A 23263-nucleotide genomic window follows, 5' to 3' on the forward strand; every position below is an offset into this window, starting at 1 on the left:
ATCGATTAAAAAGGACTATGGATTAAAGCATTTAATGTCAATGGCCATTCTAAGCTGAATGTCCCTGCTCTCGTCAGATCGCAGAAGTTACACAGCTTAAGGCCTCGCTAGTACCAGTGTGGGAGACTGTCTGGGAATCCGTGGTGCGGTTGACTATTTATTATGTCGTTTAGATTTTGTTTCACAATCGATTAAAAAGGACTATGTATTAAAGCATTTAATGTCAATGGCCATTCTAAGCTGAATGTGCCTGCTCTCGTCAGATCGCAGAAGTTACACAGCTTAAGGCCTCGCTAGTACTAGTGTGGGAGACTGTCTGGGAATCAGTGGTGAGGTTGACTTTTTATTATGTCGTTTAGATTTTGTTTCACAATAGATTAAATAGGACTATGGATTAAAGCATTTAACGTCAATGGCCATTCTAAGCTGAATGTGCCTGCTCTCGTCAGAACGCAGAAGTTACACAGCTTAAGGCCTCGCTAGTACCAGTGTGGGAGACTGTCTGGGAATCCGTGGTGCGGTTTACTTTTTATGATGTCGTTTAGATTTTGTTTCACAATAGATTAAATAGGACTATGGATTAAAGCATTCAACGTCAATAGCCATTCTAAGCTGAATGTGCCTGCTCTCGTCAGAACGCAGAAATTACACAGCTTAAGGCCTCGCTAGTACCAGTGTGGGAGACTGTCTGGGAATCCGTGGTGCGGTTGAATTTTTATTATGTCGTTTAGATTTTGTTTCACAATCGATTAAAAAGGTCTATGGATTAAAGCATTTAAGGTCAATGGCCATTCTAAGCTGAATGTCTCTGCTCTCGTCAGATCGCAGAAGTTACACAGCTTAAGGCCTCGCTAGTACCAGTGTGGGAGACTGTCTGGGAATCCGTTGTGCGGTTGACTTTTTATTATGTCGTTTAGATTTTGTTTCACAATAGATTAAATAGGACTATGGATTAAAGCATTTAACGTCAATGGCCATTCTAAGCTGAATGTGCCTGCTCTCGTCAGAACGCAGAAGTTACACAGCTTAATGCCTCGCTAGTACCAGTGTGGGAGACTGTCTGGGAATCCGTGGTGCGGTTGAATTTTTATTATGTCGTTTAGATTTTGTTTCACAATCGATTAAAAAGGACTATGGATTAAAGCATTTAATGTCAATGGCCATTCTAAGCTGAATGTCCCTGCTCTCGTCAGATCGCAGAAGTTACACAGCTTAAGGCCTCGCTAGTACCAGTGTGGGAGACTGTCTGGGAATCCGTGGTGCGGTTGACTATTTATTATGTCGTCTAGATTTTGTTTCACAATCGATTAAAAAGGACTATGTATTAAAGCATTTAATGTCAATGGCCATTCTAAGCTGAATGTGCCTGCTCTCGTCAGATCGCAGAAGTTACACAGCTTAAGGCCTCGCTAGTACTAGTGTGGGAGACTGGCTGGGAATCAGTGGTGAGGTTGACTTTTTATTATGTCGTTTAGATTTTGTTTCACAATAGATTAAATAGGACTATGGATTAAAGCATTTAACGTCAATGGCCATTCTAAGCTGAATGTGCCTGCTCTCGTCAGATCGCAGAAGTTACACAGCTTAAGGCCTTGCTAGTACCAGTGTGGGAGACTGTCTGGGAATCCGTGGTGCGGTTGACTTTTTATTATGTCGTTTAGATTTTGTTTCACAATCGATTAAAAAGGACTATGGATTAAAGCATTTAATGTCAATGGCCATTCTAAGCTGAATGTCCCTGCTCTCGTCAGATCGCAGAAGTTACACAGCTTAAGGCCTCGCTAGTACCAGTGTGGGAGACTGTCTGGGAATCCGTGGTGCGGTTGAATTTTTATTATGTTGTTTAGATTTTGTTTCACAATAGATTAAATAGGACTATGGATTAAGGTTTTTTATGTCAATGGCCATTCTAAGCTGGATGTGCCTGCTCTCGTCAGATCGCAGAAGTTACACAGCTTAAGGCCTCGCTAGTACCAGTGTGGGAGACTGTCTGGGAATCCGTGGTGCGGTTGACTTTTTATTATGTCGTTTAGATTTTGTTTCACAATCGATTAAAAAGGACTATGGATTAAAGCATTTAATGTCAATGGCCATTCTAAGCTGAATGTCCCTGCTCTCGTCAGATCGCAGAAGTTACACAGCTTAAGGCCTCGCTAGTACCAGTGTGGGAGACTGTCTGGGAATCCGTGGTGCGGTTGACTTTCTATTATTTTGTTTAGATTTTGTTTCACAATCGATTAAAAAGGACTATGGATTAAAGCATTTAATGTCAATGGCCATTCTAAGCTGAATGTGTCTGCTCTCGTCAGATCGCAGAAGTTACACTGCTTAAGGCCTTGCTAGTACTAGTGTGGGAGACTATATGGGAATCCGTGGTGCGGTTGACTTTTTATTATGTCGTTTAGATTTTGTTTCACAATAGATTAAATAGGACTATGGATTAAAGCATTTAACGTCAATGGCCATTCTAAGCTGAATGTGCCTGCTCTCGTCAGAACGCAGAAGTTACACAGCTTAAGGCCTCGCTAGTACCAGTGTGGGAAGCTATCTGGGAATCCGTGGTGCGGTTGAATTTTTATTATGTCGTTTAGATTTTGTTTCACAATCGATTAAAAAGGACTATGGATTAAAGCATTTAATGTCAATGGCCATTCTAAGCTGAATGTCCCTGCTCTCGTCAGATCGCAGAAGTTACACAGCTTAAGGCCTCGCTAGTACCAGTGTGGGAGACTGTCTGGGAATCCGTGGTGCGGTTGACTTTTTATTATGTTGTTTAGATTTTGTTTCACAATAGATTAAATAGGACTATGGATTAAGGCTTTTAATGTCAATGGCCATTCTAAGCTGAATGTGCCTGCTCTCATCAGATCGCAGAAGTTACACAGCTTTAGGCCTCGCTAGTACCAGTGTGGGAAACTGTCTGGGAATCCGTGGTGCGGTTGAATTTTTATTATGTCGTTTAGATTTTGTTTCACAATCGATTAAAAAGGACTATGGATTAAAGCATTTAATGTCAATGGCCATTCTAAGCTGAATGTCCCTGCTCTCGTCAGATCGCAGAAGTTACACAGCTTAAGGCCTCGCTAGTACCAGTGTGGGAGACTGTCTGGGAATCCGTGGTGCGGTTGACTTTTTATTATGTTGTTTAGATTTTGTTTCACAATAGAGTAAATAGGACTATGGATTAAGGCTTTTAATGTCAATGGCCATTCTAAGCTGAATGTGCCTGCTCTCGTCAGATCGCAGAAGTTACACAGCTTAAGGCCTTGCTAGTACCAGTGTGGGAGACTGTCTGGGAATCCGTGGTGCGGTTGACTTTTTATTATGTTGTTTAGATTTTGATTCACAATAGATTAAATAGGACTATGGATTAAGGCTTTTAATGTCAATGGCCATTCTAAGCTGAATGTGCCTGCTCTCGTCAGATCGCAGAAGTTACACAGCTTAAGGCCTCGCTAGTACCAGTGTGGGAAACTGTCTGGGAATCCGTTGTGCGGTTGACTTTTTATTATGTCGTTTAGATTTTGTTTCACAATCGATTAAAAAGGACTATGGATTAAAGCATTCAATGTCAATGGCCATTCTAAGCTGAATGTCCCTGCTCTCGTCAGATCGCAGAAGTTACACAGCTTAAGGCCTCGCTAGTACCAGTGTGGGAGACTGTCTGGGAATCCGTGGTGCGGTTGACTTTTTATTATGTCGTTTAGATTTTGTTTCACAATAGATTACATAGGACTATGGATTAAAGCATTTAACGTCAATGGCCATTCTAAGCTGAATGTGCCTGCTCTCGTCAGATCGCAGAAGTTACACAGCTTAAGGCCTCGCTAGTACCAGTGTGGGAGACTGTCTGGGAATCCGTGGTGCGGTTGACTTTTTATTATGTTGTTTAGATTTTGTTTCACAATAGATTAAATAGGACTATGGATTAAGGCTTTTAATGTCAATGGCCATTCTAAGCTGAATGTGCCTGCTCTCGTCAGATCGCAGAAGTTACACAGCTTAAGGCCTCGCTAGTACCAGTGTGGGAAACTGTCTGGGAATCCGTTGTGCGGTTGACTTTTTATTATGTCGTTTAGATTTTGTTTCACAATCGATTAAAAAGGACTATGGATTAAAGCATTCAATGTCAATGGCCATTCTAAGCTGAATGTCCCTGCTCTCGTCAGATCGCAGAAGTTACACAGCTTAAGGCCTTGCTAGTACCAGTGTGGGAGACTGTCTGGGAATCCGTGGTGCGGTTGACTTTTTATTATGTCGTTTAGATTTTGTTTCACAATAGATTACATAGGACTATGGATTAAAGCATTTAACGTCAATGGCCATTCTAAGCTGAATGTGCCTGCTCTCGTCAGATCGCAGAAGTTACACAGCTTAAGGCCTCGCTAGTACCAGTGTGGGAGACTGTCTGGGAATCCGTGGTGCAGTTGAATTTTTATTATGTCATTTAGATTTTGTTTCACAATCGATTAAAAAGGACTATGGATTAAAGCATTTAATGTCAATGGCCATTCTAAGCTGAATGTCCCTGCTCTCGTCAGATCGCAGAAGTTACACAGCTTAAGGCCTCGCTAGTACCAGTGTGGGAGACTGACTGGGAATCCGTGGTGCGGTTGACTTTTTATTATGTCGTTTAGATTTTGTTTCACAATCGATTAAAAAGGACTATGGATTAAAGCGTTTAATGTCAATGGCTATTCTAAGCTGAATGTCTCTGCTCTCGTCAGATCGCAGAAGTTACACAGCTTAAGGCCTCGCTAGTACCAGTGTGGGAGACTGTCTGGGAATCCGTTGTGCGGTTGACTTTTTATTATGTTGTTTAGATTTTGTTTCACAATAGATTAAATAGGACTATGGATTAAGGCTTTTAATGTCAATGGCCATTCTAAGCTGAATGTGCCTGCTCTCGTCAGATTGCAGAAGTTACACAGCTTAAGGCCTCGCTAGTACCAGTGTGGGAGACTGTCTGGGAATCCGTGGTGCGGTTGACTTTTTATTATGTCGTTTAGATTTTGTTTCACAATAGATTAAATAGGACTATGGATTAAAGCATTTAATGTCAATGGCCATTCTAAGCTGAATGTGCCTGCTCTCGTCAGATCGCAGAAGTTACACAGCTTAAGGCCTCGCTAGTACCAGTGTGGGAGACTGTCTGGGAATCCGTGGTGCGGTTAACTTTTTATTATGTCGTTTAGATTTTGTTTCACAATCGATTAAAAAGGACTATGGATTAAAGCATTTAATGTCAATGGCCATTCTAAGCTGAATGTCCCTGCTCTCGTCAGATCGCAGAAGTTACACAGCTTAAGGCCTCGCTAGTACCAGTGTGGGAGACTGTCTGGGAATCCGTGGTGCGGTTGACTTTTTATTATGTCGTTTAGATTTTGTTTCACAATCGATTAAAAAGGACTATGGATTAAAGCATTTAAAGTCAATGGCCATTCTAAGCTGAATGTGCCTGCTCTCGTCAGATCGCAGAAGTTACACAGCTTAAGGCCTCTCTAGTACCAGTGTGGGAGACTGTCTGGGAATCCGTGGTGCGGTTGACTTTTTATTATGTCGTTTAGATTTTGTTTCACAATCGATTATAAAGGACTATGGATTAAAGCATTTAATGTCAATGGCCATTCTAAGCTGAATGTCTCTGCTCTCGTCAGATCGCAGAAGTTACACAGCTTAAGGCCTCGCTAGTACCAGTGTGGGAGACTGTCTGGGAATCCGTGGTGCGGTTGAATTTTTATTATGTCGTTTAGATTTTGTTTCACAATCGATTAAAAAGGACTATGGATTTAAGCATTTAATGTCAATGGCCATTCTAAGCTGAATGTCCCTGCTCTCGTCAGATCGCAGAAGTTACACAGCTTAAGGCCTCGCTAGTACCAGTGTGGGAGACTGTCTGGGAATCCGTGGTGCGGTTGAATTTTTATTATGTTGTTTAGATTTTGTTTCACAATAGATTAAATAGGACTATGGATTAAGGCTTTTAATGTCAATGGCCATTCTAAGCTGAATGTGCCTGCTCTCGTCAGATCGCAGAAGTTACACAGCCTAAGGCCTCGCTAGTACCAGTGTGGGAGACTGTCTGGGAATCCGTGGTGCAGTTGACTTTTTATTATGTCGTTTAGATTTTGTTTCACAATCGATTAAAAAGGACTATGGATTAAAGCATTTAATGTCAATGGCCATTCTAAGCTGAATGTCCCTGCTCTCGTCAGATCGCAGAAATTACACAGCTTAAGGCCTCGCTAGTACCAGTGTGGGAGACTGTCTGGGAATCCGTGGTGCGGTTGACTTTTTATTATGTCATTTAGATTTTGTTTCACAATCGATTAAAAAGGACTATGGATTAAAGCATTTAACGTCAGTGGCCATTCTAAGCTGAATGTGCCTGCTCTCGTCAGATCGCAGAAGTTACACAGCTTAAGGCCTCGCTAGTACTAGTGTGGGAGACTGTCTGGAAATCCGTGGTGAGGTTGACTTTTTATTATGTCGTTTAGATTTTGTTTCACAATCGATTAAAAAGGACTATGGATTAAAACATTTAATGTCAATGGCCATTCTAAGCTGAATGTGCCTGCTCTCGTCAGATCGCAGAAGTTACACAGCTTAAGGCCTCGCTAGTACTAGTGTGGCAGACTGTCTGGGAATCCGTGGTGCGGTTGAATTTTTATTATGTCGTTTAGATTTTGTTTCACAATCGATTAAAAAGGACTATGGATTAAAGCATTTAATGTCAATGGCCATTCTAAGCTGAATGTGCCTGCTCTCGTCAGATCGCAGAAGTTACACAGCTTAAGGCCTCGCTAGTACTAGTGTGTGAGACTGTCTGGGAATCCGTGGTGAGGTTGACTTTTTATTATGTCGTTTAGATTTTGTTTCACAATAGATTAAATAGGACTATGGATTAAAGCATTTAACGTCAATGGCCATTCTAAGCTGAATGTGCCTGCTCTCGTCAGAACGCAGAAGTTACACAGCTTAATGCCTCGCTAGTACCAGTGTGGGAGACTGTCTGGGAATCCGTGGTGCGGTTGAATTTTTATTATGTCGTTTAGATTTTTTTTCACAATCGATTAAAAAGGACTATGGATTAAAGCATTTAATGTCAATGGCCATTCTAAGCTGAATGTCCCTGCTCTCGTCAGATCGCAGAAGTTACACAGCTTAAGGCCTCGCTAGTACCAGTGTGGGAGACTGTCTGGGAATCCGTGGTGCGGTTGACTATTTATTATGTCGTTTAGATTTTGTATCACAATCGATTAAAAAGGACTATGTATTAAAGCATTTAATGTCAATGGCCATTCTAAGCTGAATGTGCCTGCTCCCGTCAGATCGCAGAAGTTACATAGCTTAAGGCCTCGCTAGTACTAGTGTGGGAGACTGTCTGGGAATCAGTGGTGAGGTTGACTTTTTAATATGTCGTTTAGATTTTGTTTCACAATAGATTAAATAGGACTATGGATTAAAGCATTTAACGTCAATGGCCATTCTAAGCTGAATGTGCCTGCTCTTGTCAGAACGCAGAAGTTACACAGCTTAAGGCCTCGCTAGTACCAGTGTGGGAGACTGTCTGGGAATCCGTGGTGCGGTTTACTTTTTATGATGTCGTTTAGATTTTGTTTCACAATAGATTAAATAGGACTATGGATTAAAGCATTCAACGTCAATAGCCATTCTAAGCTGAATGTGCCTGCTCTCGTCATAACGCAGAAATTACACAGCTTAAGGCCTTGCTAGTACCAGTGTGGGAGACTGTCTGGGAATCCGTGGTGCGGTTGAATTTTTATTATGTCGTTTAGATTTTGTTTCACAATCGATTAAAAAGGTCTATGGATTAAAGCGTTTAAGGTCAATGGCCATTCTAAGCTGAATGTGCCTGCTCTCGTCAGATCGCAGAAGTTACACAGCTTAAGGCCTCGCTAGTACCAGTGTGGGAAACTGTCTGGGAATCCGTTGTGCGGTTGACTTTTTATTATGTCGTTTAGATTTTGTTTCACAATCGATTAAAAAGGACTATGGATTAAAGCATTCAATGTCATTGGCCATTCTAAGCTGAATGTCCCTGCTCTCGTCAGATCGCAGAAGTTACACAGCTTAAGGCCTCGCTAGTACCAGTGTGGGAGACTGTCTGGGAATCCGTGGTGCGGTTGACTTTTTATTATGTCGTTTAGATTTTGTTTCACAATCGATTAAAAAGGACTATGGATTAAAGCATTTAATGTCAATGGCCATTCTAAGCTGAATGTCCCTGCTCTCGTCAGATCGCAGAAGTTACACAGCTTAAGGCCTCGCTAGTACCAGTGTGGGAGACTGTCTGGGAATCCGTGGTGCGGTTGACTTTTTATTATGTCGTTTAGATTTTGTTTCACAATCGATTAAAAAGGACTATGGATTAAAGCATTTAATGTCAATGGCCATTCTAAGCTGAATGTGCCTGCTCTCATCAGATCGCAGAAGTTACACAGCTTAAGGCCTCGCTAGTACCAGTGTGGGAGACTGTCTGGGAATCAGTGGTGCGGTTGACTTTTTATTATGTTGTTTAGATTTTGTTTCACAATAGATTAAATAGGACTATGGATTAAGGCTTTTAATGTCAATGGCCATTCTAAGCTGAATGTGCCTGCTCTCGTCAGATTGCAGAAGTTACACAGCTTAAGGCCTCGCTAGTACCAGTGTGGGAGACTGTCTGGGAATCCGTGGTGCGGTTGACTTTTTATTATGTCGTTTAGATTTTGTTTCACAATAGATTAAATAGGACTATGGATTAAAGCATTTAACGTCAGTGGCCATTCTAAGCTGAATGTGCCTGCTCTCGTCAGATCGCAGAAGTTACACAGCTTAAGGCCTCGCTAGTACCAGTGTGGGAGACTGTCTGGGAATCCGTGGTGCGGTTGACTTTTTATTATGTCGTTTAGATTTTGTTTCACAATAGATTAAATAGGACTATGGATTAAAGCATTTAACGTCAATGGCCATTCTAAGCTGAATGTCCCTGCTCTCGTCAGATCGCAGAAGTTACACAGCTTAAGGCCTCGCTAGTACCAGTGTGGGAGACTGTCTGGGAATCCGTGGTGCGGTTGAATTTTTATTATGTTGTTTAGATTTTGTTTCACAATAGATTAAATAGGACTATGGATTAAGGCTTTTAATGTCAATGGCCATTCTAAGCTGAATGTGCCTGCTCTCGTCACATCGCAGAAGTTACACAGCTTAAGGCCTCGCTAGTACCAGTGTGGGAGACAGTCTGGGAATCCGTGGTGCAGTTGATTTTTTATTATGTCGTTTAGATATTGTTTCACAATCGATTAAAAAGGACTATGGATTAAAGCATTTAATGTCAATGGCCATTCTAAGCTGAATGTCCCTGCTCTCGTCAGATCGCAGAAGTTACACAGCTTAAGGCCTCGCTAGTACCAGTGTGGGAGACTGTCTGGGAATCCGTGGTGCGGTTGACTTTTTATTATGTCGTTTAGATTTTGTTTCACAATAGATTACATAGGACTATGGATTAAAGCATTTAACGTCAATGGCCATTCTAAGCTGAATGTGCCTGCTCTCGTCAGATCGCAGAAGTTACACAGCTTAAGGCCTCGCTAGTACCAGTGTGGGAGACTGTCTGGGAATCCGTGGTGCGGTTGAATTTTTATTATGTCATTTAGATTTTGTTTCACAATCGATTAAAAAGGACTATGGATTAAAGCATTTAATGTCAATGGCCATTCTAAGCTGAATGTCCCTGCTCTCGTCAGATCGCAGAAGTTACACAGCTTAAGGCCTCGCTAGTACCAGTGTGGGAGACTGACTGGGAATCCGTGGTGCGGTTGACTTTTTATTATGTCGTTTAGATTTTGTTTCACAATCGATTAAAAAGGACTATGGATTAAAGCGTTTAATGTCAATGGCCATTCTAAGCTGAATGTCTCTGCTCTCGTCAGATCGCAGAAGTTACACAGCTTAAGGCCTCGCTAGTACCAGTGTGGGAGACTGTCTTGGAATCCGTTGTGCGGTTGACTTTTTATTATGTTGTTTAGATTTTGTTTCACAATAGATTAAATAGGACTATGGATTAAGGCTTTTAATGTCAATGGCCATTCTAAGCTGAATGTGCCTGCTCTCGTCAGATTGCAGAAGTTACACAGCTTAAGGCCTCGCTAGTACCAGTGTGGGAGACTGTCTGGGAATCCGTGGTGCGGTTGACTTTTTATTATGTCGTTTAGATTTTGTTTCACAATAGATTAAATAGGACTATGGATTAAAGCATTTAACGTCAATGGCCATTCTAAGCTGAATGTGCCTGCTCTCGTCAGATCGCAGAAGTTACACAGCTTAAGGCCTCGCTAGTACCAGTGTGGGAGACTGTCTGGGAATCCGTGGTGCGGTTAACTTTTTATTATGTCGTTTAGATTTTGTTTCACAATCGATTAAAAAGGACTATGGATTAAAGCATTTAATGTCAATGGCCATTCTAAGCTGAATGTCCCTGCTCTCGTCAGATCGCAGAAGTTACACAGCTTAAGGCCTCGCTAGTACCAGTGTGGGAGACTGTCTGGGAATCCGTGGTGCGGTTGACTTTTTATTATGTCGTTTAGATTTTGTTTCACAATCGATTAAAAAGGACTATGGATTAAAGCATTTAAAGTCAATGGCCATTCTAAGCTGAATGTGCCTGCTCTCGTCAGATCGCAGAAGTTACACAGCTTAAGGCCTCTCTAGTACCAGTGTGGGAGACTGTCTGGGAATCCGTGGTGCGGTTGACTTTTTATTATGTCGTTTAGATTTTGTTTCACAATCGATTATAAAGGACTATGGATTAAAGCATTTAATGTCAATGGCCATTCTAAGCTGAATGTCTCTGCTCTCGTCAGATCGCAGAAGTTACACAGCTTAAGGCCTCGCTAGTACCAGTGTGGGAGACTGTCTGGGAATCCGTGGTGCGGTTGAATTTTTATTATGTCGTTTAGATTTTGTTTCACAATCGATTAAAAAGGACTATGGATTTAAGCATTTAATGTCAATGGCCATTCTAAGCTGAATGTCCCTGCTCTCGTCAGATCGCAGAAGTTACACAGCTTAAGGCCTCGCTAGTACCAGTGTGGGAGACTGTCTGGGAATCCGTGGTGCGGTTGAATTTTTATTATGTTGTTTAGATTTTGTTTCACAATAGATTAAATAGGACTATGGATTAAGGCTTTTAATGTCAATGGCCATTCTAAGCTGAATGTGCCTGCTCTCGTCAGATCGCAGAAGTTACACAGCCTAAGGCCTCGCTAGTACCAGTGTGGGAGACTGTCTGGGAATCCGTGGTGCAGTTGACTTTTTATTATGTCGTTTAGATTTTGTTTCACAATCGATTAAAAAGGACTATGGATTAAAGCATTTAATGTCAATGGCCATTCTAAGCTGAATGTCCCTGCTCTCGTCAGATCGCAGAAATTACACAGCTTAAGGCCTCGCTAGTACCAGTGTGGGAGACTGTCTGGGAATCCGTGGTGCGGTTGACTTTTTATTATGTCATTTAGATTTTGTTTCACAATCGATTAAAAAGGACTATGGATTAAAGCATTTAACGTCAGTGGCCATTCTAAGCTGAATGTGCCTGCTCTCGTCAGATCGCAGAAGTTACACAGCTTAAGGCCTCGCTAGTACTAGTGTGGGAGACTGTCTGGAAATCCGTGGTGAGGTTGACTTTTTATTATGTCGTTTAGATTTTGTTTCACAATCGATTAAAAAGGACTATGGATTAAAACATTTAATGTCAATGGCCATTCTAAGCTGAATGTGCCTGCTCTCGTCAGATCGCAGAAGTTACACAGCTTAAGGCCTCGCTAGTACTAGTGTGGCAGACTGTCTGGGAATCCGTGGTGCGGTTGAATTTTTATTATGTCGTTTAGATTTTGTTTCACAATCGATTAAAAAGGACTATGGATTAAAGCATTTAATGTCAATGGCCATTCTAAGCTGAATGTGCCTGCTCTCGTCAGATCGCAGAAGTTACACAGCTTAAGGCCTCGCTAGTACTAGTGTGTGAGACTGTCTGGGAATCCGTGGTGAGGTTGACTTTTTATTATGTCGTTTAGATTTTGTTTCACAATAGATTAAATAGGACTATGGATTAAAGCATTTAACGTCAATGGCCATTCTAAGCTGAATGTGCCTGCTCTCGTCAGAACGCAGAAGTTACACAGCTTAATGCCTCGCTAGTACCAGTGTGGGAGACTGTCTGGGAATCCGTGGTGCGGTTGAATTTTTATTATGTCGTTTAGATTTTTTTTCACAATCGATTAAAAAGGACTATGGATTAAAGCATTTAATGTCAATGGCCATTCTAAGCTGAATGTCCCTGCTCTCGTCAGATCGCAGAAGTTACACAGCTTAAGGCCTCGCTAGTACCAGTGTGGGAGACTGTCTGGGAATCCGTGGTGCGGTTGACTATTTATTATGTCGTTTAGATTTTGTTTCACAATCGATTAAAAAGGACTATGTATTAAAGCATTTAATGTCAATGGCCATTCTAAGCTGAATGTGCCTGCTCTCGTCAGATCGCAGAAGTTACACAGCTTAAGGCCTCGCTAGTACTAGTGTGGGAGACTGTCTGGGAATCAGTGGTGAGGTTGACTTTTTAATATGTCGTTTAGATTTTGTTTCACAATAGATTAAATAGGACTATGGATTAAAGCATTTAATGTCAATGGCCATTCTAAGCTGAATGTGCCTGCTCTTGTCAGAACGCAGAAGTTACACAGCTTAAGGCCTCGCTAGTACCAGTGTGGGAGACTGTCTGGGAATCCGTGGTGTGGTTTTCTTTTTATGATGTCGTTTAGATTTTGTTTCACAATAGATTAAATAGGACTATGGATTAAAGCATTCAACGTCAATAGCCATTCTAAGCTGAATGTGCCTGCTCTCGTCATAACGCAGAAATTACACAGCTTAAGGCCTTGCTAATACCAGTGTGGGAGACTGTCTGGGAATCCGTGGTGCGGTTGAATTTTTATTATGTCGTTTAGATTTTGTTTCACAATCGATTAAAAAGGTCTATGGATTAAAGCTTTTAAGGTCAATGGCCATTCTAAGCTGAATGTCTCTGCTCTCGTCAGATCGCAGAAGTTACACAGCTTAAGGCCTCGCTAGTACCAGTGTGGGAGACTGTCTGGGAATCCGTTGTGCGGTTGACTTTTTATTATGTCGTTTAGATTTTGTTTCACAATAGATTAAATAGGACTATGGATTAAAGCATTTAACGTCAATGGCCATTCTAAGCTGAATGTGCCTGCTCTCGTCAGAACGCAGAAGTTACACAGCTTAAGGCCTCGCTAGTACCAGTGTGGGAGACTGTCTGGGAATCCGTGGTGCGGTTGAATTTTTATTATGTTGTTTAGATTTTGTTTCACAATAGATTAAATAGGACTATGGATTAAGGCTTTTAATGTCAATGGCCATTCTAAGCTGAATGTGCCTGCTCTCGTCAGATCGCAGAAGTTACACAGCTTAAGGCCTCGCTAGTACCAGTGTGGGAGACTGTCTGGGAATCCGTGGTGCGGTTGACTTTTTATTATGTCGTTTAGATTTTGTTTCACAATCGATTAAAAAGGACTATGGATTAAAGCATTTAATGTCAATGGCCATTCTAAGCTGAATGTGCCTGCTCTTGTCAGATCGCAGAAGTTACACTGCTTAAGGCCTTGCTAGTACTAGTGTGGGAGACTATCTGGGAATCCGTGGTGCGGTTGACTTTTTATTATGTCGTTTAGATTTTGTTTCACAATAGATTAAATAGGACTATGGATTAAAGCATTTAACGTCAATGGCCATTCTAAGCTGAATGTCCCTGCTCTCGTCAGATCGCAGAAGTTACACAGCTTAAGGCCTCGCTAGTACCAGTGTGGGAGACTGTCTGGGAATCCGTGGTGCGGTTGAATTTTTATTATGTTGTTTAGATTTTGTTTCACAATAGATTAAAAAAGGACTATGGATTAAAGCATTTAATGTCAATGGCCATTCTAAGCTGAATGTCCCTGCTCTCGTCAGATCGCAGAAGTTACACAGCTTAAGGCCTCGCTAGTACCAGTGTGGGAGACTGTCTGGGAATCCGTGGTGCGGTTGAATTTTTATTATGTTGTTTAGATTTTGTTTCACAATAGATTAAATAGGACTATGGATTAAGGCTTTTAATGTCAATGGCCATTCTAAGCTGAATGTGCCTGCTCTCGTCAGATCGCAGAAGTTACACAGCTTAAGGCCTCGCTAGTACCAGTGTGGGAGACTGTCTGGGAATCCGTGGTGCGGTTGACTTTTTATTATGTCGTTTAGATTTTGTTTCACAATCGATTAAAAAGGACTATGGATTAAAGCATTTAATGTCAATGGCCATTCTAAGCTGAATGTCCCTGCTCTCGTCAGATCGCAGAAGTTACACAGCTTAAGGCCTCGCTAGTACCAGTGTGGGAGACTGTCTGGGAATCCGTGGTGCGGTTGACTTTCTATTATGTCGTTTAGATTTTGTTTCACAATCGATTAAAAAGGACTATGGATTAAAGCATTTAATGTCAATGGCCATTCTAAGCTGAATGTGCCTGCTCTCGTCAGATCGCAGAAGTTACACTGCTTAAGGCCTTGCTAGTACTAGTGTGGGAGACTATCTGGGAATCCGTGGTGCGGTTGACTTTTTATTATGTCGTTTAGATTTTGTTTCACAATAGATTAAATAGGACTATGGATTAAAGCATTTAACGTCAATGGCCATTCTAAGCTGAATGTCCCTGCTCTCGTCAGATCGCAGAAGTTACACAGCTTAAGGCCTCGCTAGTACCAGTGTGGGAGACTGTCTGGGAATCCGTGGTGCGGTTGAATTTTTATTATGTTGTTTAGATTTTGTTTCACAATAGATTAAATAGGACTATTGATTAAGGCTTTTATTGTCAATGGCCATTCTAAGCTGAATGTGCCTGCTCTCGTCAGATCGCAGAAGTTACACAGCTTAAGGCCTCGCTAGTACAAGTGTGGGAGACTGTCTGGGAATCCGTGGTGCGGTTAACTTTTTATTATGTCGTTTAGATTTTGTTTCACAATCGATTAAAAAGGACTATGGATTAAAGCATTTAATGTCAATGGCCATTCTAAGCTGAATGTCCCTGCTCTCGTCAGATCGCAGAAGTTACACAGCTTAAGGCCTCGCTAGTACCAGTGTGGGAGACTGTCTGGGAATCCGTGGTGCGGTTGACTTTTTATTATGTCGTTTAGATTTTGTTTCACAATCGATTAAAAAGGACTATGGATTAAAGCATTTAACGTCAGCGGCCATTCTAAGCTGAATGTGCCTGCTCTCGTCAGATCGCAGAAGTTACACAGCTTAAGGCCTCGCTAGTACTAGTGTGGGAGACTGTCTGGAAATCCGTGGTGAGGTTGACTTTTTATTATGTCGTTTAGATTTTGTTTCACAATCGATTAAAAAGGACTATGGATTAAAACATTTAATGTCAATGGCCATTCTAAGCTGAATGTGCCTGCTCTCGTCAGATCGCAGAAGTTACACAGCTTAAGGCCTCGCTAGTACTAGTGTGGCAGACTGTCTGGGAATCCGTGGTGCGGTTGAATTTTTATTATGTCGTTTAGATTTTGTTTCACAATCGATTAAAAAGGACTATGGATTAAAGCATTTAATGTCAATGGCCATTCTAAGCTGAATGTGCCTGCTCTCGTCAGATCGCAGAAGTTACACAGCTTAAGGCCTCGCTAGTACTAGTGTGTGAGACTGTCTGGGAATCCGTGGTGAGGTTGACTTTTTATTATGTCGTTTAGATTTTGTTTCACAATAGATTAAATAGGACTATGGATTAAAGCATTTAACGTCAATGGCCATTCTAAGCTGAATGTGCCTGCTCTCGTCAGAACGCAGAAGTTACACAGCTTAATGCCTCGCTAGTACCAGTGTGGGAGACTGTCTGGGAATCCGTGGTGCGGTTGAATTTTTATTATGTCGTTTAGATTTTTTTTCACAATCGATTAAAAAGGACTATGGATTAAAGCATTTAATGTCAATGGCCATTCTAAGCTGAATGTCCTTGCTCTCGTCAGATCGCAGAAGTTACACAGCTTAAGGCCTCGCTAGTACCAGTGTGGGAGACTGTCTGGGAATCCGTGGTGCGGTTGACTTTTTATTATGTCGTTTAGATTTTGTTTCACAATCGATTAAAAAGGACTATGTATTAAAGCATTTAATGTCAATGGCCATTCTAAGCTGAATGTGCCTGCTCTCGTCAGATCGCAGAAGTTACACAGCTTAAGGCCTCGCTAGTACTAGTGTGGGAGACTGTCTGGGAATCAGTGGTGAGGTTGACTTTTTAATATGTCGTTTAGATTTTGTTTCACAATAGATTAAATAGGACTATGGATTAAAGCACTTAACGTCAATGGCCATTCTAAGCTGAATGTGCCTGCTCTTGTCAGAACGCAGAAGTTACACAGCTTAAGGCCTCGCTAGTACCAGTGTGGGAGACTGTCTGGGAATCCGTGGTGCGGTTTACTTTTTATGATGTCGTTTAGATTTTGTTTCACAATAGATTAAATAGGACTATGGATTGAAGCATTCAACGTCAATAGCCATTCTAAGCTGAATGTGCCTGCTCTCGTCAGAACGCAGAAATTACACAGCTTAAGGCCTTGCTAGTACCAGTGTGGGAGACTGTCTGGGAATCCGTTGTGCGGTTGACTTTTTATTATGTCGTTTAGATTTTGTTTCACAATAGATTAAATAGGACTATGGATTAAAGCATTTAACGTCAATGGCCATTCTAAGCTGAATGTGCCTGCTCTCGTCAGATCGCAGAAGTTACACAGCTTAAGGCCTCGCTAGTACTAGTGTGTGAGACTGTCTGGGAATCCGTGGTGCGGTTGACTTTTTATTATGTCGTTTAGATTTTGTTTCACAATCGATTAAAAAGGACTATGGATTAAAGCATTTAATGTCAATGGCCATTCTAAGCTGAATGTCCCTGCTCTCGTCAGATCGCAGAAGTTACACAGCTTAAGGCCTCGCTAGTACCAGTGTGGGAGACTGTCTGGGAATCCGTGGTGCGGTTGACTATTTATTATGTCGTTTAGATTTTGTTTCACAATCGATTAAAAAGGACTATGTATTAAAGCATTTAATGTCAATGGCCATTCTAAGCTGAATGTGCCTGCTCTCGTCAGGTCGCAGAAGTTACACAGCTTAAGGCCTCGCTAGTACTAGTGTGGGAGACTGTCTGGGAATCAGTGGTGAGGTTGACTTTTTATTATGTCGTTTAGATTTTGTTTCACAATCGATTAAAAAGGACTATGGATTAAAGCATTTAATGTCAATGGCCATTCTAAGCTGAATGTCCCTGCTCTCGTCAGATCGCAGAAGTTACACAGCTTAAGGCCTCGCTAGTACCAGTGTGGGAGACTGTCTGGGAATCCGTGGTGCGGTTGAATTTTTATTATGTTGTTTAGATTTTGTTTCACAATAGATTAAATAGGACTATGGATTAAGGCTTTTAATGTCAATGGCCATTCTAAGCTGAATGTGCCTGCTCTCGTCAGATCGCAGAAGTTACACTGCTTAAGGCCTTGCTAGTACTAGTGTGGGAGACTATCTGGGAATCCGTGGTGCGGTTGACTTTTTATTATGTCGTTTAGATTTTGTTTCACAATAGATTAAATAGGACTATGGATTAAAGCATTTAACGTCAATGGCCATTCTAAGCTGAATGTCCCTGCTCTCGTCAGATCGCAGAAGTTACACAGCTTAAGGCCTCGCTAGTACCAGTGTGGGAGACTGTCTGGGAATCCGTGGTGCGGTTGAATTTTTATTATGTTGTTTAGATTTTGTTTCACAATAGATTAAATAGGACTATTGATTAAGGCTTTTATTGTCAATGGCCATTCTAAGCTGAATGTGCCTGCTCTCGTCAGATCGCAGAAGTTACACAGCTTAAGGCCTCGCTAGTACAAGTGTGGGAGACTGTCTGGGAATCCGTGGTGCGGTTAACTTTTTATTATGTCGTTTAGATTTTGTTTCACAATCGATTAAAAAGGACTATGGATTAAAGCATTTAATGTCAATGGCCATTCTAAGCTGAATGTCCCTGCTCTCGTCAGATCGCAGAAGTTACACAGCTTAAGGCCTCGCTAGTACCAGTGTGGGAGACTGTCTGGGAATCCGTGGTGCGGTTGACTTTTTATTATGTCGTTTAGATTTTGTTTCACAATAGATTACATAGGACTATGGATTAAAGCATTTAACGTCAATGGCCATTCTAAGCTGAATGTGCCTGCTCTCGTCAGATCGCAGAAGTTACACAGCTTAAGGCCTCGCTAGTACCAGTGTGGGAGACTGTCTGGGAATCCGTGGTGCGGTTGACTTTTTATTATGTCGTTTAGATTTTGTTTCACAATCGATTAAAAAGGACTATGGATTAAAGCATTTAATGTCAATGGCCATTCTAAGCTGAATGTGCCTGCTCTCGTCAGATCGCAGGAGTTACACAGCTTAAGGCTTTGCTACTACCAGTTTGGGAGACTGTCTGGGAATCCGTGGTGCGGTTGACGTTTTATTATGTCGTTTAGATTTTGTTTCACAATAGATTAAATAGGACTATGGATTAAAGCATTTAACGTCAATGGCCATTCTAAGCTGAATGTCCCTGCTCTCCTCAGAACGCAGACGTTACACAGCTTAAGGCCTCGTTAGTACCAGTGTGGGAGACTGTCTGGGAATCCGTGGTTCGGTTGACTTTTTATAATGTCGTTTAGATTTTGTTTCACAATCGATTAAAAAGGACTATGGATTAAAGCATTTAATGTCAATGGCCATTCTAAGCTGAATGTCCCTGCTCTCGTCAGATCGGAGAAGTTACACAGCTTAAGGCCTTGCTAGTACCAGTGTGGGAGACTGTCTGGGAATCCGTGGTGCGGTTGACTTTTTATCATGTCGTTTAGATTTTGTTTCACAATCGATTAAAAAGGACTATGGATTAAAGCATTTCATGTCAATGGCCATTTTAAGCTGAATGTGCCTGCTCTCGGCAGACCGCAGAAGTTATACAGCTTAAGGCCTCGCTAGTACCAGTGTGGGAGACTGTCTGGGAATCCGTGGTGCGGTTGACTTTTTATTATGTCGTTTAGATTTTGTTTCACAATCGATTAAAAAGGACTATGGATTAAAGCATTTAATGTCAATGGCCATTCTAAGCTGAATGTGCCTGCTCTCGTCAGATCGCAGAAGTTACACAGCTTAAGGCTTTGCTAGTTCCAGTGTGGGAGACTGTCTGGGAATCCGTGGTGCGGTTGAATTTTTATTATGTCGTTTAGATTTTGTTTCACAATCGATTAAAAAGGACTATGGATTAAAGCATTTAAAGTCAATGGCCATTCTAAGCTGAATGTGCCTGCTCTCGTTAAATTGCAGAAGTTACACAGCTTAACGCTTCTGCTAGTACCAGTGTGGGAGACTGTCTGGGAATCCGTGGTGCGGTTGACTTTTTATTATGTCGTTTAGATTTCGTTTCACAATAGATTAAATAGGACTATGGATTAAAGTATTTAACGTCAATGGCCTTTCTAAGCTGAATGTGCCTGCTCTCGTCAGATCGCAGAAGTTACACAGCCTAAGGCCTCGCTACTACCAGTGTGGGAGACTGTCTGGGAATCAGTGGTGCGGTTGAATTTTTATTATGTCGTTTAGATTTTGTTTCACAATCGATTAAAAAGGACTATGGATTAAAGCATTTACTGTCAATGGCCATTCTAAGCTGAATGTCCCTGCTCTCGTCAGATCGCAGAAGTTGCACAGCTTAAGGCCTCGCTAGTACCAGTGTGGGAGACTGTCTGGGAATCCGTGGTGCGGTTGACTTTTTATTATGTCGTTTAGATTTTGTTTCACAATCGATTAAAAAGGACTATGGATTAAAGCATTTAAAGTCAATGGCCATTCTAAGCTGAATGTGCCTGCTCTCGTTAAATTGCAGAAGTTACACAGCTTAACGCTTCTGCTAGTACCAGTGTGGGAGACTGTCTGGGAATCCGTGGTGCGGTTGACTTTTTATTATGTCGTTTAGATTTTGTTTCACAATAGATTAAATAGGACTATGGATTAAAGTATTTAACGTCAATGGCCATTCTAAGCTGAATGTGCCTGCTCTCGTCAGATCGCAGAAGTTACACAGCCTAAGGCCTCGCTAGTACCAGTGTGGGAGACTGTCTGGGAATCAGTGGTGCGGTTGAATTTTTATTATGTCGTTTAGATTTTGTTTCACAATCGATTAAAAAGGACTATGGATTAAAGCATTAACTGTCAATGGCCATTCTAAGCTGAATGTCCCTGCTCTCGTCAGATCGCAGAAGTTGCACAGCTTAAGGCCTCGCTAGTACCAGTGTGGGAGACTGTCTGGGAATCCGTGGTGCGGTTGACTTTTTATTATGTCGTTTAGATTTTGTTTCACAATCGATTAAAAAGGACTATGGATTAAAGCATTTAATGTCAATGGCCATTCTAAGCTGAATGTGCCTGCTCTCGTCAGATCACAAAAGTTACACAGCTTAAGGCCTCGCTAGTACCAGTGTGGGAGACTGTCTGGGAATCCGTGGTGCGGTTAACTTTTTATTATGTCGTTTAGATTTTGTTTCACAATCGATTAAAAAGGACTATGGATTAAAGCATTTAATGTCAATGGCCATTCTAAGCTGAATGTCCCTGCTCTCGTTAGATCGCAGAAGTTACACAGCTTAACGCATCGCTAGTACCAGTGTGGGAGACTGTCTGGGAATCCGTGGTGCGGATGACTTTTTATTATGTCGTTTAGATTTTGTTTCACAATCGATTAAAAAGGACTATGGATTAAAGCATTTAATGTCAATGGCCATTCTAAGCTGAATGTCTCTGCTCTCGTCAGATCGCAGAAGTTACACAGCTTAAGGCCTTGCTAGTACCAGTGTGGGAGACTGTCTGGGAATCCGTGGTGCGGTTGACTTTTTATTATGTCGTTTAGATTTTGTTTCACAATCGATTAAAAAGGACTATGGATTAAAGCATTTAATGTCAATGGCCATTCTAAGCTGAATGTGCCTGCTCTCGTCAGACCGCAGAGGTTACACAGCTTAAGGCCTCGCTAGTAGCAGTGTGGGAGACTGTCTGGGAATCCGTGGTGCGGTTGACTTTTTATTATGTCGTTTAGATTTTGTTTCACAATCGATTAAAAAGGACTATGGATTAAAGCATTTAATGTCAATGGCCATTCTAAGCTGAATGTGCCTGCTCTCGTCAGATCGCAGGAGTTACACAGCTTAAGGCTTTGCTACTACCAGTTTGGGAGACTGTCTGGGAATCCGTGGTGCGGTTGACGTTTTATTATGTCGTTTAGATTTTGTTTCACAATAGATTAAATAGGACTATGGATTAAAGCATTTAACGTCAAAGGCCATTCTAAGCTGAATGTCCCTGCTCTCCTCAGAACGCAGAAGTTACACAGCTTAAGGCCTCGCTAGTACTAGTGTGGGAGACTGTCTGGGAATCCGTGGTGCGGTTGAATTTTTATTATGTCGTTTAGATTTTGTTTCACAATCGATTAAAAAGGACTATGGATTAAAGCATTTAACGTCAATGGCCATTCCAAGCTGAATGTCCCTGCTCTCGTCAGATCGCAGAAGTTACACAGCTTAAGGCCTCGCTAGTACCACTGTGGGAGACTGTCTGGGAATCCGTGGTGCGGTTGACTTTTTATTATGTTGTTTAGATTTTGTTTCACAATAGATTAAATAGGACTATGGATTAAGGCTTTTAATGTCAATGGCCATTCTAAGCTGAATGTGCCTGCTCTCGTCAGATCGCAGAAGTTACACAGCTTAAGGCCTCGCTAGTACCAGTGTGGGAGACTGTCTGGGAATCCATGGTGCGGTTGAATTTTTATAATGTCGTTTAGATTTTGTTTCACAATCGATTAAAAAGGACTATGGATTAAAGCATTTAATGTCAATGGCCATTCTAAGCTGAATGTCCCTGCTCTCGTCAGATCGGAGAAGTTACACAGCTTAAGGCCTTGCTAGTACCAGTGTGGGAGACTGTCTGGGAATCCGTGGTGCGGTTGACTTTTTATCATGTCGTTTAGATTTTGTTTCACAATCGATTAAAAAGGACTATGGATTAAAGCATTTCATGTTAATGGCCATTCTAAGCTGAATGTGCCTGCTCTCGTCAGATCGCAGAAGTTACACAGCTTAAGGCTTTGCTAGTTCCAGTGTGGGAGACTGTCTGGGAATCCGTGGTGCAGTTGACTTTTTATTATGTCGTTTAGATTTTGTTTCACAATAGATTAAATAGGACTATGGATTAAAGCATTTAACGTCAATGGCCATTCTAAGCTGAATGTGCCTGCTCTCGTCAAAACGCAGAAGTTACACAGCTTAAGGCCTCGCTAGTACAAGTGTGGGAAACTGTCTGGGAATCTGTGGTGCGGTTGAATTTTTATTATGTCGTTTAGATTTTGTTTCACAATCGATTAAAAAGGACTATGGATTAAAGCATTTAAAGTCAATGGCCATTCTAAGCTGGATGTGCCTGCTCTTGTTAAATTGCAGAAGTTACACAGCTTAACTCTTCTGCTAGTACCAGTGTGGGAGACTGTCTGGGAATCCGTGGTGCGGTTGACTTTTTATTATGTCGTTTAGATTTTGTTTCACAATAGATTAAATAGGACTATGGATTAAAGTATTTAACGTCAATGGCCATTCTAAGCTGAATGTGCCTGCTCTCGTCAGATCGCAGAAGTTACACAGCCTAAGGCCTCGCTAGTACCAGTGTGGGAGACTGTCTGGGAATCAGTGGTGCGGTTGAATTTTTATTATGTTGTTTAGATTTTGTTTCACAATAGATTAAATAGGACTATGGATTAAGGCTTTTAATGTGGGCCATTCTAAGCTGAATGTTCCTTCTCTCATTAGATCGCAGAAGTTACACAGCTTAACGCCTCGCTAGTACCAGTGTGGGAGACTGTCTGGGAATCTGTGGTGCGGTTGACTTTTTATTATGTCGTTTAGATTTTGTTTCACAATAGATTAAATAGGACTATGGATTAAAGCATTTAACGTCATTGGCCATTCTAAGCTGAATGTGCCTGCTCTCGTCAGATCGCAGAAGTTACACAGCTTAAGGCCTCGCTAGTACCAGTGTGGGAGACTGTCTGGGAATCCGTGGTGCGGTTTAATTTTTATTATGTCGTTTAGATTTTGTTTCACAATAGATTAAAAA

The 23263-nt window shown here is 41.6% G+C and overlaps 111 pseudogenes; all 111 read left to right on the forward strand.

The window, feature by feature from the left end:
* Positions 1-36: 36 nt before the first annotated feature.
* On the forward strand, positions 37-155 carry LOC142743950 (5S ribosomal RNA; annotated as a pseudogene).
* A 67-nt stretch (positions 156-222) lies between these two features.
* Positions 223-341, forward strand: LOC142745905 (5S ribosomal RNA; annotated as a pseudogene).
* Positions 342-408: 67 nt separating this feature from the next.
* On the forward strand, positions 409-527 carry LOC142744193 (5S ribosomal RNA; annotated as a pseudogene).
* Positions 528-594: 67 nt separating this feature from the next.
* Positions 595-713, forward strand: LOC142744352 (5S ribosomal RNA; annotated as a pseudogene).
* A 67-nt stretch (positions 714-780) lies between these two features.
* LOC142746775 (5S ribosomal RNA) lies at positions 781-899 on the forward strand (annotated as a pseudogene).
* Positions 900-966: 67 nt separating this feature from the next.
* On the forward strand, positions 967-1085 carry LOC142746381 (5S ribosomal RNA; annotated as a pseudogene).
* Positions 1086-1152: 67 nt separating this feature from the next.
* Positions 1153-1271, forward strand: LOC142743951 (5S ribosomal RNA; annotated as a pseudogene).
* A 67-nt stretch (positions 1272-1338) lies between these two features.
* Positions 1339-1457, forward strand: LOC142746436 (5S ribosomal RNA; annotated as a pseudogene).
* Positions 1458-1524: 67 nt separating this feature from the next.
* Positions 1525-1643, forward strand: LOC142744202 (5S ribosomal RNA; annotated as a pseudogene).
* A 67-nt stretch (positions 1644-1710) lies between these two features.
* Positions 1711-1829, forward strand: LOC142745325 (5S ribosomal RNA; annotated as a pseudogene).
* Positions 1830-1896: 67 nt separating this feature from the next.
* Positions 1897-2015, forward strand: LOC142747377 (5S ribosomal RNA; annotated as a pseudogene).
* Positions 2016-2082: 67 nt separating this feature from the next.
* On the forward strand, positions 2083-2201 carry LOC142743953 (5S ribosomal RNA; annotated as a pseudogene).
* Positions 2202-2268: 67 nt separating this feature from the next.
* LOC142746429 (5S ribosomal RNA) lies at positions 2269-2387 on the forward strand (annotated as a pseudogene).
* Positions 2388-2454: 67 nt separating this feature from the next.
* Positions 2455-2573, forward strand: LOC142745926 (5S ribosomal RNA; annotated as a pseudogene).
* Positions 2574-2640: 67 nt separating this feature from the next.
* Positions 2641-2759, forward strand: LOC142743955 (5S ribosomal RNA; annotated as a pseudogene).
* Positions 2760-2826: 67 nt separating this feature from the next.
* LOC142745057 (5S ribosomal RNA) lies at positions 2827-2945 on the forward strand (annotated as a pseudogene).
* Positions 2946-3012: 67 nt separating this feature from the next.
* LOC142743956 (5S ribosomal RNA) lies at positions 3013-3131 on the forward strand (annotated as a pseudogene).
* Positions 3132-3198: 67 nt separating this feature from the next.
* LOC142744198 (5S ribosomal RNA) lies at positions 3199-3317 on the forward strand (annotated as a pseudogene).
* Positions 3318-3384: 67 nt separating this feature from the next.
* Positions 3385-3503, forward strand: LOC142746030 (5S ribosomal RNA; annotated as a pseudogene).
* A 67-nt stretch (positions 3504-3570) lies between these two features.
* On the forward strand, positions 3571-3689 carry LOC142743957 (5S ribosomal RNA; annotated as a pseudogene).
* A 67-nt stretch (positions 3690-3756) lies between these two features.
* Positions 3757-3875, forward strand: LOC142745866 (5S ribosomal RNA; annotated as a pseudogene).
* Positions 3876-3942: 67 nt separating this feature from the next.
* On the forward strand, positions 3943-4061 carry LOC142746034 (5S ribosomal RNA; annotated as a pseudogene).
* Positions 4062-4128: 67 nt separating this feature from the next.
* LOC142744611 (5S ribosomal RNA) lies at positions 4129-4247 on the forward strand (annotated as a pseudogene).
* Positions 4248-4314: 67 nt separating this feature from the next.
* On the forward strand, positions 4315-4433 carry LOC142744952 (5S ribosomal RNA; annotated as a pseudogene).
* Positions 4434-4500: 67 nt separating this feature from the next.
* Positions 4501-4619, forward strand: LOC142744358 (5S ribosomal RNA; annotated as a pseudogene).
* Positions 4620-4686: 67 nt separating this feature from the next.
* LOC142747207 (5S ribosomal RNA) lies at positions 4687-4805 on the forward strand (annotated as a pseudogene).
* A 67-nt stretch (positions 4806-4872) lies between these two features.
* Positions 4873-4991, forward strand: LOC142744749 (5S ribosomal RNA; annotated as a pseudogene).
* A 67-nt stretch (positions 4992-5058) lies between these two features.
* Positions 5059-5177, forward strand: LOC142744725 (5S ribosomal RNA; annotated as a pseudogene).
* Positions 5178-5244: 67 nt separating this feature from the next.
* Positions 5245-5363, forward strand: LOC142743958 (5S ribosomal RNA; annotated as a pseudogene).
* A 67-nt stretch (positions 5364-5430) lies between these two features.
* Positions 5431-5549, forward strand: LOC142744369 (5S ribosomal RNA; annotated as a pseudogene).
* Positions 5550-5616: 67 nt separating this feature from the next.
* LOC142746451 (5S ribosomal RNA) lies at positions 5617-5735 on the forward strand (annotated as a pseudogene).
* A 67-nt stretch (positions 5736-5802) lies between these two features.
* On the forward strand, positions 5803-5921 carry LOC142745326 (5S ribosomal RNA; annotated as a pseudogene).
* A 67-nt stretch (positions 5922-5988) lies between these two features.
* Positions 5989-6107, forward strand: LOC142744943 (5S ribosomal RNA; annotated as a pseudogene).
* Positions 6108-6174: 67 nt separating this feature from the next.
* On the forward strand, positions 6175-6293 carry LOC142743842 (5S ribosomal RNA; annotated as a pseudogene).
* Positions 6294-6360: 67 nt separating this feature from the next.
* LOC142746794 (5S ribosomal RNA) lies at positions 6361-6479 on the forward strand (annotated as a pseudogene).
* Positions 6480-6546: 67 nt separating this feature from the next.
* Positions 6547-6665, forward strand: LOC142745997 (5S ribosomal RNA; annotated as a pseudogene).
* A 67-nt stretch (positions 6666-6732) lies between these two features.
* Positions 6733-6851, forward strand: LOC142746870 (5S ribosomal RNA; annotated as a pseudogene).
* Positions 6852-6918: 67 nt separating this feature from the next.
* Positions 6919-7037, forward strand: LOC142746382 (5S ribosomal RNA; annotated as a pseudogene).
* A 67-nt stretch (positions 7038-7104) lies between these two features.
* On the forward strand, positions 7105-7223 carry LOC142743959 (5S ribosomal RNA; annotated as a pseudogene).
* Positions 7224-7290: 67 nt separating this feature from the next.
* LOC142746211 (5S ribosomal RNA) lies at positions 7291-7409 on the forward strand (annotated as a pseudogene).
* Positions 7410-7476: 67 nt separating this feature from the next.
* On the forward strand, positions 7477-7595 carry LOC142745740 (5S ribosomal RNA; annotated as a pseudogene).
* A 253-nt stretch (positions 7596-7848) lies between these two features.
* On the forward strand, positions 7849-7967 carry LOC142746035 (5S ribosomal RNA; annotated as a pseudogene).
* A 67-nt stretch (positions 7968-8034) lies between these two features.
* Positions 8035-8153, forward strand: LOC142745170 (5S ribosomal RNA; annotated as a pseudogene).
* Positions 8154-8220: 67 nt separating this feature from the next.
* Positions 8221-8339, forward strand: LOC142743960 (5S ribosomal RNA; annotated as a pseudogene).
* Positions 8340-8406: 67 nt separating this feature from the next.
* LOC142744110 (5S ribosomal RNA) lies at positions 8407-8525 on the forward strand (annotated as a pseudogene).
* Positions 8526-8592: 67 nt separating this feature from the next.
* LOC142744750 (5S ribosomal RNA) lies at positions 8593-8711 on the forward strand (annotated as a pseudogene).
* Positions 8712-8778: 67 nt separating this feature from the next.
* LOC142744181 (5S ribosomal RNA) lies at positions 8779-8897 on the forward strand (annotated as a pseudogene).
* A 67-nt stretch (positions 8898-8964) lies between these two features.
* On the forward strand, positions 8965-9083 carry LOC142745327 (5S ribosomal RNA; annotated as a pseudogene).
* A 253-nt stretch (positions 9084-9336) lies between these two features.
* Positions 9337-9455, forward strand: LOC142743961 (5S ribosomal RNA; annotated as a pseudogene).
* A 67-nt stretch (positions 9456-9522) lies between these two features.
* LOC142744792 (5S ribosomal RNA) lies at positions 9523-9641 on the forward strand (annotated as a pseudogene).
* Positions 9642-9708: 67 nt separating this feature from the next.
* Positions 9709-9827, forward strand: LOC142744359 (5S ribosomal RNA; annotated as a pseudogene).
* A 253-nt stretch (positions 9828-10080) lies between these two features.
* LOC142744755 (5S ribosomal RNA) lies at positions 10081-10199 on the forward strand (annotated as a pseudogene).
* Positions 10200-10266: 67 nt separating this feature from the next.
* Positions 10267-10385, forward strand: LOC142744726 (5S ribosomal RNA; annotated as a pseudogene).
* A 67-nt stretch (positions 10386-10452) lies between these two features.
* LOC142743962 (5S ribosomal RNA) lies at positions 10453-10571 on the forward strand (annotated as a pseudogene).
* Positions 10572-10638: 67 nt separating this feature from the next.
* LOC142744370 (5S ribosomal RNA) lies at positions 10639-10757 on the forward strand (annotated as a pseudogene).
* Positions 10758-10824: 67 nt separating this feature from the next.
* LOC142746452 (5S ribosomal RNA) lies at positions 10825-10943 on the forward strand (annotated as a pseudogene).
* Positions 10944-11010: 67 nt separating this feature from the next.
* LOC142745328 (5S ribosomal RNA) lies at positions 11011-11129 on the forward strand (annotated as a pseudogene).
* Positions 11130-11196: 67 nt separating this feature from the next.
* On the forward strand, positions 11197-11315 carry LOC142744944 (5S ribosomal RNA; annotated as a pseudogene).
* Positions 11316-11382: 67 nt separating this feature from the next.
* On the forward strand, positions 11383-11501 carry LOC142743843 (5S ribosomal RNA; annotated as a pseudogene).
* A 67-nt stretch (positions 11502-11568) lies between these two features.
* LOC142746795 (5S ribosomal RNA) lies at positions 11569-11687 on the forward strand (annotated as a pseudogene).
* Positions 11688-11754: 67 nt separating this feature from the next.
* On the forward strand, positions 11755-11873 carry LOC142745998 (5S ribosomal RNA; annotated as a pseudogene).
* A 67-nt stretch (positions 11874-11940) lies between these two features.
* LOC142746859 (5S ribosomal RNA) lies at positions 11941-12059 on the forward strand (annotated as a pseudogene).
* Positions 12060-12126: 67 nt separating this feature from the next.
* On the forward strand, positions 12127-12245 carry LOC142746383 (5S ribosomal RNA; annotated as a pseudogene).
* Positions 12246-12312: 67 nt separating this feature from the next.
* LOC142743963 (5S ribosomal RNA) lies at positions 12313-12431 on the forward strand (annotated as a pseudogene).
* A 67-nt stretch (positions 12432-12498) lies between these two features.
* On the forward strand, positions 12499-12617 carry LOC142745906 (5S ribosomal RNA; annotated as a pseudogene).
* A 67-nt stretch (positions 12618-12684) lies between these two features.
* LOC142746991 (5S ribosomal RNA) lies at positions 12685-12803 on the forward strand (annotated as a pseudogene).
* A 253-nt stretch (positions 12804-13056) lies between these two features.
* On the forward strand, positions 13057-13175 carry LOC142746776 (5S ribosomal RNA; annotated as a pseudogene).
* Positions 13176-13242: 67 nt separating this feature from the next.
* Positions 13243-13361, forward strand: LOC142744315 (5S ribosomal RNA; annotated as a pseudogene).
* Positions 13362-13428: 67 nt separating this feature from the next.
* Positions 13429-13547, forward strand: LOC142744989 (5S ribosomal RNA; annotated as a pseudogene).
* Positions 13548-13614: 67 nt separating this feature from the next.
* LOC142746426 (5S ribosomal RNA) lies at positions 13615-13733 on the forward strand (annotated as a pseudogene).
* Positions 13734-13800: 67 nt separating this feature from the next.
* On the forward strand, positions 13801-13919 carry LOC142745329 (5S ribosomal RNA; annotated as a pseudogene).
* Positions 13920-13987: 68 nt separating this feature from the next.
* On the forward strand, positions 13988-14106 carry LOC142745330 (5S ribosomal RNA; annotated as a pseudogene).
* A 67-nt stretch (positions 14107-14173) lies between these two features.
* LOC142745878 (5S ribosomal RNA) lies at positions 14174-14292 on the forward strand (annotated as a pseudogene).
* A 67-nt stretch (positions 14293-14359) lies between these two features.
* Positions 14360-14478, forward strand: LOC142743964 (5S ribosomal RNA; annotated as a pseudogene).
* A 67-nt stretch (positions 14479-14545) lies between these two features.
* LOC142745064 (5S ribosomal RNA) lies at positions 14546-14664 on the forward strand (annotated as a pseudogene).
* A 67-nt stretch (positions 14665-14731) lies between these two features.
* On the forward strand, positions 14732-14850 carry LOC142745331 (5S ribosomal RNA; annotated as a pseudogene).
* Positions 14851-14917: 67 nt separating this feature from the next.
* On the forward strand, positions 14918-15036 carry LOC142745974 (5S ribosomal RNA; annotated as a pseudogene).
* Positions 15037-15103: 67 nt separating this feature from the next.
* Positions 15104-15222, forward strand: LOC142743966 (5S ribosomal RNA; annotated as a pseudogene).
* Positions 15223-15289: 67 nt separating this feature from the next.
* Positions 15290-15408, forward strand: LOC142746409 (5S ribosomal RNA; annotated as a pseudogene).
* A 67-nt stretch (positions 15409-15475) lies between these two features.
* On the forward strand, positions 15476-15594 carry LOC142745989 (5S ribosomal RNA; annotated as a pseudogene).
* A 67-nt stretch (positions 15595-15661) lies between these two features.
* On the forward strand, positions 15662-15780 carry LOC142746860 (5S ribosomal RNA; annotated as a pseudogene).
* Positions 15781-15847: 67 nt separating this feature from the next.
* On the forward strand, positions 15848-15966 carry LOC142746384 (5S ribosomal RNA; annotated as a pseudogene).
* Positions 15967-16033: 67 nt separating this feature from the next.
* LOC142744702 (5S ribosomal RNA) lies at positions 16034-16152 on the forward strand (annotated as a pseudogene).
* A 67-nt stretch (positions 16153-16219) lies between these two features.
* Positions 16220-16338, forward strand: LOC142745907 (5S ribosomal RNA; annotated as a pseudogene).
* A 67-nt stretch (positions 16339-16405) lies between these two features.
* Positions 16406-16524, forward strand: LOC142745741 (5S ribosomal RNA; annotated as a pseudogene).
* Positions 16525-16591: 67 nt separating this feature from the next.
* Positions 16592-16710, forward strand: LOC142745674 (5S ribosomal RNA; annotated as a pseudogene).
* A 67-nt stretch (positions 16711-16777) lies between these two features.
* Positions 16778-16896, forward strand: LOC142745482 (5S ribosomal RNA; annotated as a pseudogene).
* A 67-nt stretch (positions 16897-16963) lies between these two features.
* On the forward strand, positions 16964-17082 carry LOC142743967 (5S ribosomal RNA; annotated as a pseudogene).
* Positions 17083-17149: 67 nt separating this feature from the next.
* On the forward strand, positions 17150-17268 carry LOC142746739 (5S ribosomal RNA; annotated as a pseudogene).
* Positions 17269-17335: 67 nt separating this feature from the next.
* On the forward strand, positions 17336-17454 carry LOC142745332 (5S ribosomal RNA; annotated as a pseudogene).
* A 67-nt stretch (positions 17455-17521) lies between these two features.
* On the forward strand, positions 17522-17640 carry LOC142745065 (5S ribosomal RNA; annotated as a pseudogene).
* A 67-nt stretch (positions 17641-17707) lies between these two features.
* Positions 17708-17826, forward strand: LOC142745333 (5S ribosomal RNA; annotated as a pseudogene).
* A 67-nt stretch (positions 17827-17893) lies between these two features.
* On the forward strand, positions 17894-18012 carry LOC142745975 (5S ribosomal RNA; annotated as a pseudogene).
* A 67-nt stretch (positions 18013-18079) lies between these two features.
* LOC142743969 (5S ribosomal RNA) lies at positions 18080-18198 on the forward strand (annotated as a pseudogene).
* A 67-nt stretch (positions 18199-18265) lies between these two features.
* LOC142745003 (5S ribosomal RNA) lies at positions 18266-18384 on the forward strand (annotated as a pseudogene).
* A 253-nt stretch (positions 18385-18637) lies between these two features.
* On the forward strand, positions 18638-18756 carry LOC142746679 (5S ribosomal RNA; annotated as a pseudogene).
* Positions 18757-18823: 67 nt separating this feature from the next.
* LOC142747071 (5S ribosomal RNA) lies at positions 18824-18942 on the forward strand (annotated as a pseudogene).
* Positions 18943-19009: 67 nt separating this feature from the next.
* LOC142746607 (5S ribosomal RNA) lies at positions 19010-19128 on the forward strand (annotated as a pseudogene).
* Positions 19129-19754: 626 nt separating this feature from the next.
* On the forward strand, positions 19755-19873 carry LOC142745808 (5S ribosomal RNA; annotated as a pseudogene).
* A 254-nt stretch (positions 19874-20127) lies between these two features.
* On the forward strand, positions 20128-20246 carry LOC142746926 (5S ribosomal RNA; annotated as a pseudogene).
* Positions 20247-20313: 67 nt separating this feature from the next.
* Positions 20314-20432, forward strand: LOC142745809 (5S ribosomal RNA; annotated as a pseudogene).
* Positions 20433-20499: 67 nt separating this feature from the next.
* Positions 20500-20618, forward strand: LOC142747037 (5S ribosomal RNA; annotated as a pseudogene).
* A 253-nt stretch (positions 20619-20871) lies between these two features.
* LOC142745919 (5S ribosomal RNA) lies at positions 20872-20990 on the forward strand (annotated as a pseudogene).
* Positions 20991-21057: 67 nt separating this feature from the next.
* Positions 21058-21176, forward strand: LOC142746455 (5S ribosomal RNA; annotated as a pseudogene).
* A 253-nt stretch (positions 21177-21429) lies between these two features.
* LOC142746689 (5S ribosomal RNA) lies at positions 21430-21548 on the forward strand (annotated as a pseudogene).
* A 67-nt stretch (positions 21549-21615) lies between these two features.
* On the forward strand, positions 21616-21734 carry LOC142745529 (5S ribosomal RNA; annotated as a pseudogene).
* Positions 21735-21801: 67 nt separating this feature from the next.
* Positions 21802-21920, forward strand: LOC142746345 (5S ribosomal RNA; annotated as a pseudogene).
* A 67-nt stretch (positions 21921-21987) lies between these two features.
* Positions 21988-22106, forward strand: LOC142747072 (5S ribosomal RNA; annotated as a pseudogene).
* Positions 22107-22173: 67 nt separating this feature from the next.
* LOC142747086 (5S ribosomal RNA) lies at positions 22174-22292 on the forward strand (annotated as a pseudogene).
* Positions 22293-22732: 440 nt separating this feature from the next.
* LOC142746924 (5S ribosomal RNA) lies at positions 22733-22851 on the forward strand (annotated as a pseudogene).
* Positions 22852-23101: 250 nt separating this feature from the next.
* Positions 23102-23220, forward strand: LOC142746904 (5S ribosomal RNA; annotated as a pseudogene).
* Positions 23221-23263: the final 43 nt, after the last annotated feature.

Source organism: Rhinoderma darwinii, chromosome 2, assembly GCF_050947455.1.
Source record: "Rhinoderma darwinii isolate aRhiDar2 chromosome 2, aRhiDar2.hap1, whole genome shotgun sequence".
Lineage (NCBI taxonomy): Eukaryota > Metazoa > Chordata > Amphibia > Anura > Rhinodermatidae > Rhinoderma > Rhinoderma darwinii.